Source organism: Sciurus vulgaris (assembly GCF_902686455.1).
Source record: "Sciurus vulgaris genome assembly, chromosome: 2".
NCBI lineage: Eukaryota > Metazoa > Chordata > Mammalia > Rodentia > Sciuridae > Sciurus > Sciurus vulgaris.
The window spans coordinates 63,815,963-63,831,572 of NC_136462.1; the positions used below are offsets into that span (position 1 = coordinate 63,815,963).

At 34.8% G+C, this 15,610-nt stretch overlaps 1 long non-coding RNA gene across 1 annotated transcript; it reads left to right on the forward strand.

The window, feature by feature from the left end:
• The first annotated feature begins 259 nt into the window (after window positions 1–259).
• On the forward strand, window positions 260–11,288 carry LOC306649580. The gene is made up of 2 exons (XR_013760662.1): window positions 260–2,394; window positions 3,418–11,288. It is a non-coding gene; the product is annotated as an uncharacterized lncRNA (long non-coding RNA).
• Window positions 11,289–15,610: the final 4,322 nt, after the last annotated feature.

Consider the following 15,610-nt stretch of genomic DNA (forward strand, 5'->3'; position numbering starts at 1 on the left):
TGTCTGTCCAGTTCCTTGGCCCATTTATTGATTGGGTTCTTTGTATTTTTGGTGTAAAGTTTTGTAAGTTCTTTATAAATTTTGGAGGTAAGTTCTCTATCTGAAGTGTGTGTGGAAAAGATATTCTCCCACCCTGTAGGCTCTTGCTTAACATTGATTGTATCCTTTGCTTAGAAAAAGCTTTTTAGTCTGAGTCCATCCCATTTATTGATTCTTGCTTTGATTTCTTGTGCTCTGGGAGTCTTGTTAAGGAGGTCTCTGGTCTAATTCCTATGTCTTTGATCCATTTCGAGTTGAGTTTTGTGCAGGGTGAGAGATAGAGGTTTAATTTCATTTTACTGCATATGGATTTCCAGTTTTGCCAGCACCAATTATTGAACAGGCTATCTTTCCTCCATTGTATGTTTTTGGCTCCTTTGTCTAGTATGAGATGACTGAATTTATGTGATTTTGTCTCTGTGTTTTCTATTCTGTACCATTGGTCTGCCTGTCTATTTTGGTGCCAATACCATGCTGTTTTTATTACTATTGCTCTGTAGTATAGTTTAAGGTCTGGTATTGTGATACCTCCTGTTTCACTTTTTCTATTCAGGATTGTTTTGGCTATTCGAGGTCTCTTGTTCTTCCAGATGAAGTTCATGATTGCTTTCTCTATTTCTGTGAGGAATGTCATTAGGATTTTAATTGGAATTGCATTGAATCTGTATAGCGCCTTTGGTAGAATGGCTGTTTTGACAATCTTAATTCTGCCTATCCAAGACCATGGGAGATCTTTCTATCATCGAAGGTTTTCTTCAATTTCTTTCTCTAATGTTCTGTAGCTTTCATTGTAAAGGTCTTTCACCTCTTTTATTAGATTAATTCCCAAGTATTTTTTTTTTTTTTGAGGCTACTGTGAATGGAGTGGTTTTCCTAACTTCTCTTTCAGAGGATTCATCACTTGTGAAAAGAAATGCATTAGATTTACATGTATTGATTTCATATCCTGCTACTTTGCTGAATTCATTTATTAGTTCTAGAAGTTTTCTAGTGGAGCTTTTGGATCCTCTAAATATAAAATCATGTCATTCGCAAATAGTGACAGCTTGAGTTCTTCTTTTCCTATTTGTATCCCTTTAATTTCTTTGGTCTGTCTAATTGCTCTGGCAAGTGTTTCAAGGATGATGTTGAATAGAAGTGGTGAAAGAGGACATCCCTGTCTTGTTCCAGTTTTTAGAGGGAATGATTTCAGTTTTTCTCCATTAAGAATGATGTTGACTGTGGACTTAGCATAGATAGCCTTTACAATGTTGAGGTATGTTCTTACTATTCCTATTTTTTCTAGTGTTTAAGCATGAAGGGGTGCTGTATTTTATCAAATGCTTTCTCAGCATCAATTGAAATAATCATGTAATTCTTAACTTTAAGTCTATTGATGCGGCGAATTGCAGTTACTGATTTCTGGATGTTGAACCAAACTTGCATCCCTGGGATAAACCCCACTTGGTCATGGTGCACTATCTTTTTAATATATTTTTGTATGTGATTTGCAAGTATTTTGTTAAGGATTTTTGCATCTATGTTCATCAGGGATATTGGTCTAAAGTTTTCTTTCCTTGATGTGTCTTTGTCTGTTTTTGGTATCAGAGTGATACTAGCCTCATAGAATGAATTTGGAAGGGTTCCCTCCTTTTCTATTTCATGGAATACTTTGAGGAGTATTGGTATCAGTTCTTCTTTAAAGGTCTTTTGAATTCAGCTGAGAATCAATCTGGTCCTGGGTTTTTCTTGGTTGGCAAGCTTTTGATGGCTTCTTCTATTTGGTGCTTGAAAGTGATCAGTTTAGATTTTGTACGTCTTCCTGATTCAGTTTGGGAGGATTATATGTCTCTAAAAATTTGTCAATGTCTTCAGTAATTTCTATTTTGTTGGAGTATAGATTTTCACAGTAGCTTCTATTTATGTTATGTATTTCAATGGTATCTGTCGTGATCTTTTCTTTGTCATCACAAATTCTAGTAATTTGAATTATCTCTTTCCTTCTCTTCCTTAGTGTGGCTAGGGGTTTATCAATTTTGTTTACTTTTTCAAAGAACCACCTTTTGGTTTGTCAATTTTTTTGAATTGTTTTCTTGTTTCAATTTCATTGATTTCAGCTCTGATTTTAATTATTTCCTGTCTTCTACTATTTTTGGTGTTGATCTGTTCTTCATTTCCTAGGGCTTTGAGATGTAATGTTAGGTCATTTCGTTATTGACTTTATTTTGTTTAATGTATGAGCTCAATGCAATGAACTTTCCTCTTAGTACTGCTTTCACAGTGTCCCAGAGATTTTGATATGTTGTCGTTGTTGGTGTCTTCTGTTATCATTGCATCATTCAGTAGCATATTATTTAGTCTCCAGGTGTATGAGTAGTTTTTTTTATTTATTTTAATTAAAAATCATAAATTTATATAGGGCAATATTCTTTGATTCATTCTGTTATTTTTTCCCTCCCCCCCACCCCTCCCACCCCTCTTTTCCCTCTATACAGTCCTTCCTTCCTCCATTCTTACCACCCTCCTTATCCCTAACACTAAACCTAACCTTAACCCTAACGCTAACCCCTCATACCCCCCATTATATGTCCTCATCCACTTATCAGTGAGATCATTCGTCCTTTAGTTTTTTGAGATTAGCTTATCTCACTTAGCATGATATCCTCCAATTTCATCCATTTGCCTGCAAATGCCATAATTTTATCATTCTTCACGGCAGAGTAATATTCCATTGTATATATATGCCACAGTTTCTTTATCCATTCATCAACTGAAGAGCATCTAGTTTGGTTCCACAATCTGGCTATAGTGAATTAAGCAGCTATGAACATTGATGTGGCTGTATCTCTGTAGTATGCTGATTTTAAGTCCTTTGGGTATAGGCCAAGGAGTGGGATAGCTGGGTCAAATGGTGGTTCCATTCCAAGCTTTCTGAGGAATCTCCATACTGCTTTCCAGAGTGGCTGCACTAATTTGCAACCCCACCAGCAATGTATGAGTGTACCTTTTTCCCCACATCCTCGCCAACACCTATTGTTGCTTATGTTCTTGATAATCACCATTCTAATTGGGGTGAGATGAAATCTTAGGGTAGTTTTGATTTACATTTCTCTTATTACTAGAGATATTGAACATTTTTTCATATATCTGTTGATTGCTTGTACATCTTCTGTGAAGTTGTCTGTTCATTTCCTTAGCCCATTTGTTGATTGGATTATTTGTATTCTTGGTGTAGAGCTTTTTGAGTTCTTTATAGATTCTGGAAATTAGCGCTCTGTCTGAAGTATGAGTGGCAAAGATATTCTCCCACTCTGTAGGCTCTCTCTTCACATTACTGATAGTTTCCTTTGCTGAGAGAAAGCTTTTTAGTTTGCATCTATCCCAGTGGCTTATTAGTAGTTTTTATTTGTTATTTTGTCATTCATTTCTAGTTGCATTCCATTATGGTCTGATAGGATACCGGGTAGGATCTCTATTCTTTTGTATTTACTGATGGCTTCTTTGTGGCATAGCATATGGTCTATTTTGGAGAAGGATCCATGAGCTACTGAGAAGAAAGTATTTTCGCTTGATGATGGATGAAGTACTCTGTAAATATCCATTAAGTCTATGTCATTGATTGTATTATTTAGTTGTATAGTTTCTTTGTTCAGTTTTTGTTTGGAGGATCTACCCAGTGGTGAGAGCAGTGTGTTAAACTCCCCCACTATTTATGTGTTTTGGTCTATTTGATTCTTAAAATTGAGAAGGGTTTGTTTGATATACATAGATGCTCCATTGTTTGGGGCATAAATATTTAAAATTGTTATATTTTGCTGTTTTATGCTGCCCTTAAGCAGTATGTAATGTCCTTCTTTATCCCTTCTGACTAACTTAGGTTTGAAGTCCACTTTATCTGATATGAGGATGGAGACCCCTGCTTTTTTACTGGGTCCATGTGCATGGTATGTTTTTCCCCATCCTTTCACCTTTAGTCTGTGTATGTCTTTTTCTATGAGATGAGTCTCTTGAAGGCAGCATATTGTTGGGTCCTACTTTTTAATCCAATCTGCTCGTCTATGTCTTTTGATTATTGAGTTTAGGCCATTGACATTCATGGTTATTATTGTGATATGATTTGTATTTCTGGTCATTTTGGCTTATTTTTGTTTTTTAACTTGTCTTGGTTTCTCCTTTGATTGGTTTTTCCTTTAGTGTAGTTCCTCCCTTTGCAGATTTGTATTGTTGTTTTTCACTTCCTCCTCACAAAATATTTTGCTGTGAATGTTCTGTAGGGCAGATTTTTTATTTGTAAATTCTTTTAACTTTTGTTTATCATGGAAAGATTTTATTTCATCATCAAATCTGAAGGTTAGTTTTGCTGGGTATAAGTTTCTTGGTCGGCATCCATGTTTTTTTAGAGCTTGAAATATATTGTTCCAGGCCCTTCTTGCTTTTAGAGTCTGGGCTGAGAAATCTGCTGATATCCATATTGTTTTTCCCTTATGTGTAATCTGATGCTTTTCTCTTGCACCCTTTAAAATCCTATCTTTGTTTTGTATGAGCTATTTTCATTACAATGTGTCTTGGTGTGGATCTGTTGTAGTTTTGTGCACCTGGTGTTCTGTAAGCCTCTTGTATTTGATTTTCCATTTCATTTTTCAGGTTTGGGAAATATTCTGATATTATTTTGTTGAACAGGTTGTTCATGCCTTTGGTTTGTATCTCTGTGCCTTCCTCAATCTCAATAATTCTTAAATGCGGTTTTTTCATGATATCCCATAATTCTTGGAGTTTCCATTCATGACTTCTTAACGTCTTCTCAGTTTGTTCAACTTTATTTTCAAGATTAAATATTTTGTCTTCATTGTCTGAGATTCTGTCTTCCATGAGGTATATTCTGTTGGTGATGCTTTTTATCGAGTTTTTAATTTGGTTTATTGTTTCTTTCATTTGAAGAATTTGTTTGTTTGTTTTTTCAGAATCTCTCTCTTTACTGAAGTGTTCTTTTGCTTCCTGCATTTTCTCTTTTAACTGTTTACTGGAATGGTCATGCATTGCCTGCATTTGCTCTCTTATCTTGTCTTTTGCTTCACAGATCATTTTAAGTATGCAGATTCTAAATTCTTTTCCTGTCATTTCTACTGCCATGCTGTCATTGGAGTCTATCACAATAGCATCTTGGTTTCTTAGACACACTTTCTTCCCCTGTTGTTTCATATTGTTTCTATATATTCCCCTCTAGCAGTGAAGATCAGAGATACTGAAGTTCCCCACTTCAGGCTTATTATGACCCTGCAGTTTTCCACTACCTCTCCTTTGAGGGGAAGATCAATCCCAGTAGCACCCAATACAGAGAAAATGAAGCCCTGAACCAGATAGCTCCTATACAAACTTCAACATTATTGTAATGAACAGGATCAGTTCAATTACAATTTATAGTATTTCTAGCTGTGAACAAGAAGATGGTGAATGGTGTAGAATGTAAGTGAGTAAACAGAGGTACCTGTAAAAGGGCCTCCAGTCTCCTGTAGATATCTCAGGAAGGGAGCCGCCCTTCCAATGATGATGACCACGCCCTCAGGAATAATTCAAAATGCCTGCACTAGCCTCCAAAGAAGCTGGGGATCCCCAGGAAGGGTGTGCTGAGTCAGCACGGAGGCAGGCGCAGTGTCCCTCAGCAGTCAGGGCGCAGGTGTGCAGGCTCAGCTACCAGCTTCCAACCTCGGTGTGTGGGGGTGGGCACATCTATGGTGACCGACCTCAGTGTGAGGGGCTAAGGTCTGTTTTATTTGATATTATATTTTTTTTAGTATTGAAGAATACTCAGGGATTTGCATGTGCTAGGCAAGTGATCTACCACTGACCTACATCCCCAATAATTTTTTAAAAAATTATATTTTGAGAGAGGTTCTCATTAAGTTACCTAGGCTATCCTTGAACTTGCACTCCAACTGCCTCGTCTTCCTGAGTACCTACCTGGGATTGCAGATCTAACTGCCTTATAGCCTTTTGCTTGGTATATCATATATTTTAGTTTTTAACCATTCATGCCTTTTAATCTGAAGTATATCTCTTTGTAGCAAACATGTATTTGAGCCATTTAACAATTCCATTTTGTATTCTCTGCCTTCTAATTTGAGTGTTTCATACATTTACATTTATTTCTTTACTGTTAAGAAAGGATTTTTATCTATTTTCTATTTACTTTCCACATCTTTTGTCCTTCTTGTTCTTCTATTCCTCCATTTTGTATTGGATAACTATTTTATAGGGTACTATGTTAGTTCTCTTGTTTCTCTTCCTTTTGTAAATTTTTAAGTAGTTATACTGGTGTTGTAGTCAGCTATTTTCCTGCTGTGACTAAAGGACCTGGTTAGCAAAATTGTAGAGGAGAAAATGTTTATTTGAGGGCTCACAGTTTCAGAGGTGTTAGTTCATAGAAGGCCAGCTCTATTCCTTGGGGCTCGTGATAAGGCAGAACATTATGGTAGAAGAGTGTTGCAGAGAGAAGCAGCTCACATCATCAGGAAGCAGGGAGAGACTCAATTCTCCAGATACAAAATATATACCCCACAGCCATGCCTAATTAACCACTTCCTCCAGCCACACCGCCACCTGCCTCCAGTTGCCACTCAGTTAATCCCATCAGGGATTAATTCACTGATTAGGGTAATACTCTCAAAGCCCAATCATTTCTCCTCTGAACCTTCTTGCATTGTCTCACATGTGAGCTTTTGGGGGACATTTCATATCCAAATCATAATAAAATTTAACATCTTAACTTAAAAACTATTTATGAAGATTACTACCAACTTAATTTCAATAGTACACAAAATTTTTGCTCACATATATACGTAAATAATCTTCTCCTTTGTAGTATTATAGTCAATGAAATTATGTATTTATACAATATAATATCATCAGTATGGTTTTAGGGTTGTTGCATTATGCAGTTATCTTTTAAATCAGGTAAGAAAAGAAATGGAAGCAAATTACCAATGTATAATATCTTTTATATACAACTGTACTTTAACCAATGCTGTTTATTTCTTTGTGCACATTTGTTACTGGTGTGTCCTTTCAAATCACTACAAAGGAAATGTTTTAATATTTTGGTGACAAATTCAGTTTTTTAAATCTGAGGATGTCTTAATTTCTTCTTCATTTTTGAAGTATAGAGGTGGAACTTTTGCTTCATAATCTTTTCCTTTTACAGTTTGCCCATGTTGTCCCACTACCTTCTGATCATCATATTCCTAATAAATATCGGGTATTCATTTTATTGAGGATTCTTTCTCTTTTGCTGTTTTAAACTTTTTCCTATGACTGCTTTCTTATTTCTCTGCAAAGCTCACCAGTTTCATCAAAAGCTGGCTGTTTTAAATGAGGTATGGCATCTATGTAAATCTGTTTCCTGATAGCCACATGCAGGGTATTGTTGTTGCTGCTGTTTGTTCCATTACTTTCTTTGATTGATTCTAAAACATTTGTATTTCTTTCAGGTGCAGTCCCCGAACTATGTCCTAATCATGCTCTCTTGCTTGGGAGTAAGCTTATCATTAGAAAGAAACTTCTCTAAGTTATTAGACCAATAATTTCCCCATCCATTGTGGAGGCACTCTAGGTGTGTATTGGAGCAGGGCTTCAGTAGTTAGGTGGTATACAATTCTGTCCTGGGCTTCACTTCATAATTTTGTGGGGCCTTAATATCATCCAGATGAGAAATGAGGGCCTTCTCAGATCTTTCCTGGGCAGTTCAAAGTTTTTCACATGCCTGCCTAGATTCCCAGGAATATGGCGGAGCTTTAAAAAACCGTTTCTAGACCTCTCTTTCTTCAGATCTTTAGTTTTGTCTAGCTTATTTGCTACAAATGGCATACCAACCTGTATTAGTTTCCTAACTAATAACTGTAACAAATTGGCACAAGCTGTTGTTTTAATTCTGTTTAAAATAACCAAAATTTATTCTCTCACAATTCCAAGGGGTAGAAATCAGTAACTAAGCTATCAGCAGAGCTATATTCCCTTTCAAGTCTCTAAGAAATAGTCACTGCTTCTTGATAGCATCCGGTGGGCAAGGCGATCATTGGTGCTCCTCAGCTTGCAGCTGCATGACTCTGATTTCTTCCTATGTTGTCACAAGACCTTCTTACTTCTATGCATGTGCCCGTGTTATAAGGACATCAATAATTGGATTTAAGGTCCACCCCAATTTGGTATGATGTCATTTTAAGTTGATTACATCTGTAAAGACCTATTTTCAAATAAGGTCACAGTTACAGATAACGGGGATTAGAATTTAAACAGTTTTGGGGTAGCAATTCAACCCACACATACACTATTACATTTTTCTCCTTATGCTTCCCCAATGCATATCTTATATCTCAAGCTACTGTGCTGAGTTTCTTTTTCTTTTGGTCAGATGCTATGTTAATCAATTGCCACTTACTATTTTGAACAAACACGTTGGGAATAGAGCTTTTCTTGCTGAGCGAACTGTGAGTCATATCAAATAATGATACCTGTGAGTGGGGTTTTTCCACAAATTTAGAGACAGATCAGAAAGTGATGATTCTCAGTGGATGGGTTTTTTGAAAGTTCCAAACCTGTTCTGCCTCTTACATTGACTGACAGACTGGTGGTTTCCCCAGCTACTTTATTTGCAGTGCTGCTTATTTTAAGGCTTATGCCGTGCTAGAGGTTAGGAATAGAGCAAATTAAAATGTCACAGAGCTCACTCTTCTTACCAAGATTTAGCTATTTTTTTTTTAAATAAATACTCCTCAGGCTATGGTGGGTCATTGGTTAATTTTGAGACTTCTCAAAAAATATTATTTTGGTATCCTATTCCCTGGTTCCACATTGTTTTTAATGAGAAGCAGATTTTCAGAAAAACATTTTAACATCTGAAAGTTTCACCTATGTGTTGCTTGTGATGTAACATCTCTTCAGTCCTCTTCAATCTGGAAAAGTTTCCTACTCTTTCCTTGTCTTCCATGATAGCAACAGTTTTAAAGACTATATGCTAGCTATTGCTGTAGAATGTTCCTAAAGTAGTGTTTGTTTCTTCATCCACGTTATGCATCTTTGGCTATAATATAGAAGTGGTACTTTGTTTCCCTGCTTCTTAGAAGTTGGCATGTGACTTCAAATTTTTACATTATTTTTGGTGCTAACTTTAATCACTAAATTAAGGTGGTATCTATCAGATTTCACTGTAAATTCTTTCTTTGTAAGGAATCAGTATTTTGCAGGGAGGCAATTTTTGACTACATAAATATCCTGCTCCTCATGAAATTTTCAATAGTTTTGCTTATTTTTATCAATACATATTCTTGTATCTCTACTTTATTCAATTAACTACCACAATATTTATTTTAATGTTCAAATTGTTTCAGATTTGAGTAGGGTGATTCTTTTCAGGTTTTCTCCTATGTCTAACAGGTCCCAAATAGTCTTTGAATACTTTCTTGTTTTCTAGTGTAAGAACGAAGACTTATTTTATACTTTTCCTGCTCAAGTTTAAGAAGCTCTAGTTAATTTCAGAAGAAAATGGTAATCAGAAAATGTGATTTGGGTACTAGATATATTACTGTTTCTAGATTATTGCTCCCAACAGTATCCTTAGTAAAGAGATTTTAGGATGTATGTATATGTTCATGTTTGTATGTTTGTATGTGTGTGCACAAATACACATATGTAGAAGCATATGTATATATAAATATATACATCCACTTACATCTATATTTACTTATATACTTAACTGTCTCTCCACATCCATTCATATTGAAAACCATAACTATTACTAATGTCTCTAATTCTAATCCACCACAGGGTTCAGATATCTCATCCCACTTTTCTCTTCTCTCTATTTGGCTGCCCTTTCTTGAAGATGTCCTCTTCATACCACTTGGGTTCTGACCCCACATAGTAATAGGTGGCTTCATAGTGTCACCTACAGAAAAGTCCTCTTCCTACCAAAACGTATACTCATACAATCTATATATATTCTTCGAATAAAAAAGTCTCTTTTTTAACTCTATTTACTACAACCTTCTTCCTAAATTTCATCTGCTAAATCCCTATTCATCTTTCAGGACCAAAATAGAACATCATTTTTCCTGAAAGGAGTCTCCAAAGGGTCAACTCCAGAATAGAACCTAATGGCCTCGCATTTACATTAGATCACCTCAGTACCCAGCACAGAAGTTTTACTGTCATTTTTTAAGGGATGTTTTAATCATTCTATTTGTTAATTTATATCTCAGATTTCTAATATTTATTAAGAAATATTAAATGTATATCCTTATGCCACATTTAATGTAAAGGAAAACATAACATGTCTTACTATAGGTTAATGGTTTGATTTTTGTCATAGCAATGGGAAGAAGTTTCTAAAATTAATGATCCTAGTATCTATGCACTGCCAAAAAGAAAAAAAATCTCATCAATATTAAGTTAAAAATAAAATCTTGTTTTGGGTGGATATTTGTCTAAATGTAACTGATTAGATGAAATATCTCCACTTATGCGTCAACTTCCTTTAGTTGCCTAGAGGTATATTTAGCAATTAATTCTCATTAGAGGACATGATGTGAGGTTGTACTGCTTAGTTTATATTTTACAGGAACATTACTGGTATTTCTTTCCAGCCAAACTGAGTGTTTATTAATTTATAACTAGAAAATTATTAACCCAGAAGTAGAAAATGTCATCGAGCATGTCAAGACATATAGCGCATATAACTATTCTTAATTCACATATATGCAATATATTGATAACTTACGGACATTAGGAAATTCACAGAATAAAGATAAATAACTAAAATATTTTATTTCAGCACAACAATATTTTTTCTCACTATAATAATGCTGTATTCAATATGACTAAAAATATTTCATTACCTTTTTTAGCAGCTTCACTGAGGCTCAATTGAGATAAATGAATTACACAACCATGAAGTCACTATTTGATATTTTTGATGTATTTGTAAACATGTGTAACCATTATCATAATCAAGACAATAAATGCATAGTGCATAAAAGCTCCCTCACTACTAAAAACCAGCTTCACCACTCCTGTGATGTTCAGCAACCACTGGTCTGTTTTGTGCCATTTTTAATATTTTCCGAAATTTTACATAAATTGAATCATACAGTGTGTATTCATTTTCTTTCTAGCGTCTTTCACTCAGCATAATGATTTTGAGATTTACTTATGCTTTATGCCCATTCCTTTTTATTGCTATTATTTGATATAATTTATATAAATGTTGTTGAGAATATTCACATCTATATTCATGAGGGATATTAGTTTATAGTTCTCCTTTTCTTACAATGCCTTTGCTTGGTTTCAATATAAAAGTAGCACTAGCCTTCTAAAATGAGAGGTGACTATTCTCTTCAGTTTCTGGAAGAGTTTGCATAAAATTGACATTATTATAGCTTTGTATGTTTGTTATAATTCACCAGTGAAACCATCAGGGCCTAAAGTTTTATTTGAACTACAAATCCAATTTCTTAAAAAAAAAAGAAAAAGCTTGTAGAAATACCCAGGCTATCTATTTCTTCTTGACAGAATTCTGATAGTGTGTATTATTCAAGTCCATTTCAATCAAGTTGTTGAATTTACAGATGTGAAATTGTTTATAATATTATTTCATTGCCTTTTTGAAATCTGTAGACTCAGTAGTAAAATCCCTTTTTTTTTCTTTCTTTATATTGGTAATATGTGTTTTCTTTTCTTTCTGATAAATAGGGCTAGGGATTTATGAAATTTATTTATCTCCAAGAAGTAACTTTGGGTTTCACTGGTCTTCTCTTCAATGATTTCTGCCTGATTTTGTCTTCCGCTATATACTTCATCTGCTATCCATTTTCTACTTTCTGGTGGCTTCAGTCATTGATTTGAGATCTTCCCTGTTTTCTTTTTTTTTTTTTTTAATATTAAGGTTTTTATTTGTTCTAATTAGTTGTACCTGACAGTAGAATGCATTTATACATTTTGATAAATCATACATAAATGAAGTATAATTTCTCATTTTTCTGATTATGCATATGTAGGATCATATCAGTCAAGCAATCATATATGTACATGAAGTAATAATGTGTTTCACTCTACTATCCTTCCCATACCCATACCCTTTCCCCTTCTTTCACATCTCATAGAAAGAGATACCCATAGACTGAAGGTGAAAGGATGGGAAAAAACACACCATGCACATGGACACCATTTGAGTTCTTCTTTTCTTATTTGTATCCCTTTAATTTCTTTGGTTTGTCTAATTGCTCTGGCTAGCATTTCAAGGACAATGTTGAATAGAACTGGTGAAAGAGGGCATCCCTGCTGGTTCCAGTTTTTAGGGGGAATGCTTTCAGTTTTTCACCATTTAGAATGATATTGACCATGGGCTTAGCCTAGATGGCCTTTATGATGTTAAGGAATGTTCCCACTATCCCTATTTTTTCTAGTGTTTTAAGCATGAAGGGATACTGTATTTTATCGAATGCTTTTTCTGCATTTATCAAAATAATCATGTGATTCTTAACTTTAAGTCTGTTGATGTGGTGAATGACATTTATTGATTTCCTGATGTTGAACCAACCTTGCATCCCTGGGATAAAACCCACTTGATTGTGGGGTACTATCTTTTTAATATATTTTTGTATGCAATTTGCTAACATTTTGTTGAGAATTTTTGCATTGATGTTCATTAAGGATATTGGTCTGAAATTTTCTTTCCTTGATGTGTCTCTGTCTGGTTTAGGTATCAGGGTGATATTGGCGTCATAGAATGAGTTTGGGAGGGTCCCCTCCTCTTCTATTTCATGGAATACTTTGAGGAGTATTGGAATGAGTTCTTCTTTAAAGGTTTTGTAGAACTCGGCTGAGAACCCATCTGGTCCCGGACTTTTCTTTGTTGGTAGGCTTTTGATGACCTCTTCTATTTCATTGCTTGAAATTGATTTATTTAAGTTGTGTATATCCTCCTCCTTCAGTTTAGGTAATTCATATGTCTCTAGAACCTTGTTGATGTCTTCCAGGTTTTCTGTTTTGTTGGAGTGTAGATTTTCAAAATAGCTTCTCATTATGTTTTGTATTTCACTCATGTCTGTAGTGATATTTCCTTGTTCATTCCAAATTGTAGTAATTTGACTTTTCTCTCTCTTTCTCTTTTTTAGTGTGGCTGAGGGTTTATCAATTTTATTTTTTCAAAAAATCGACTTTATTTTTTTAATTTTTTCGATTGTTTAATTTGTTTCAATTTCGTTGATTTCAGCTCTGATTTTAACTATTTCCTGTCTTCTACTACTTTTGGTGTTGGTCTGTTCTTCTTTTTCTAGGGCTTTGAGCTGTAGTGTTAAGTTGTTTATTTGTTGATTTTTACTTCTTTTGTTGAATGTGCTCCATGAAATAAATCTTCCTCTAAGTACTGCTTTCATAGTGTCTCAGAGATTTTGATATGATGTGTCTTTGTTCTCGTTTCGTTTACTTCTAAGAATTTTTTTATTTCCCTCCTGATGTCTTCTGTTATCCATTCATCATATAATAGCGTATTATTTAATCTCCAGATATTGGAGAAGTTTCTGTTTTTTATTCTGTCATTTATTTCTAATTTCAATCCATTATGATCTAATAGAATACAAGGTAGTATCACTGTCTTCTTGTATTTGCTGACAGTAACTTTGTAGCATAAAATATGGTCTATTTTAGAGAAGGATCCATGTGCTGCTGAGAAGAAAGTGTTTTTGTTCTTTGTTGGATGGTATATTCTATATAAGTCGGTTAAGTCTAAATTGTTGATTGTGTTATTGAGATCTATGGTTTCTTTATTCAATTTTTGTTTGGAAGATCTATCCAGTGGTGAGAGAGGTGTGTTAAAATCGCCTAGTATTATTGTATTGTTGTCTATTTGATTTCTGGAATTGAGAAGGATTTGTTTGACGTACATGGATAAGCCAATATTCGGGGCATAGATATTTATGATTGTTATGTCTTGCTGATTTATGCTTCCCTTAAGCAGTGTGTAATGTCCTTCTTTATCCCTTCTGACTAGTTTTGGCTAGAAGTCCACATTATCTGAAATGAAGATGGATATTCCAGCTTTTTTGCTGTGTCTGTGTGCATGGTATGTTTTTTCCCATCCTTTCACCTTTAGTCTATGGGTATCTCTTTCTATGAGATGAGTCTCTTGCAGGCAGTATATTGATGGATTTTTCTTTTTAATCCAATCTGTCAGTCTATGTCTTTTGATTGATGAGTTCGGGCCATTAACATTCAGGTTTATTATTGTGATATGATTATATTCCCTGTCATTTGACTCATTTTTGGTTTTTGACATAATTTGGTTTCTCCTTTATTTGGCTGTTCCTTTAGGCTAGTTCCTCTCGTTGCTGATTTGCATCATTGTTTTTCATCTCTTCCTCATGGAATATTTTGCTGAGAATGTTCTATAATGCTGGCTTTCTTTTTGTAAATTCTTTTAGCTTTTGTTTATCATGGAAGGATCTTGTTTCGTCATCAAATCTGAAAGTAAGTTTTGCTGGGTACAAGATTCTTGGTTGGCATCCGTTTTCTTTCAGGGCTTGGTAAATGTTGTTCCAGGCCCTTCTTGCTTTTAGGGTCTGGATTGAAAAATCTGCTGGTATTCTTATTGGTTTCCCCCTGAATGTAATTTGATTCTTTTCTCTCGTGGCCTTTAAAATTCTGTCTTTATTTTGTATGTTAGGTATTTTCATAATAATGTGCCTTGGTTTGGGTCTGTTGTAATTTTGTATATTTGGAGTCCTACAAGCCTCTTGTACCTGGTTTTCCATTTCATTCTTCAAATCTGGGAAATTTTCTGATATTATTTAATTTGAATTAATATTGTTCTATTTGTCTATTAAATTGAATAGATTGTTCATTCCTTTGGTTTGTTTCTCTAAGACTTCCTCAATCCCAATAATTCTTAAATTTGGCCTTTTCATGATAGCCCACAGTTCTTGTAGATTCTGTTCATGATTTCTTACCATCTTCTCTGTTTGGTCAATTTTGTTTTCAAGATTAAATATTTTGTCTTCAGTGTCTGAGGTTCTGTCTTCCAGGTGTTCTATCCTATTGCTTATGCTTTCTATGGAGTTTTTAACTTGGTTTATTGTTTCCTTCATTTGAAGAATTTCTGTTTGTTTGTTTTTCAGTATCTCTAACTATTGAAATGTTCTCTTGCTTCCCGTATTTGCTCTTTTAACTGTTGATTGGTGTGATCATTTATTGCCTGCATTTGCTCTTTCATCTCTTCCTTCAGTGCTTGCATTTGCTCTTTCATCTCCTCGTTTGCCTCCCTGATTGTTTTAATTATGTACATTCTGAACTCCCTTTCTGACATTTATTCTGCTGTGCTGTCATTGGGTTTTATTGATATAGTATGTAAGTTTGTTTGGCACATTTTCTTCCCTTGTTTTCTCATATTGGTCAGTTATCAGTGGGACTCTGAGATATTGCACATTTCCTCTATTGGCTTATAGTGTCCCTGTAGATTTCCAGTATATCACCTCCCAGCCTTCAGTAGCCTGAAGTCTTGGAGGATCTTGATAATGCAGTGCTTCCAAAGAAAGCTGCCCCTAGCCCA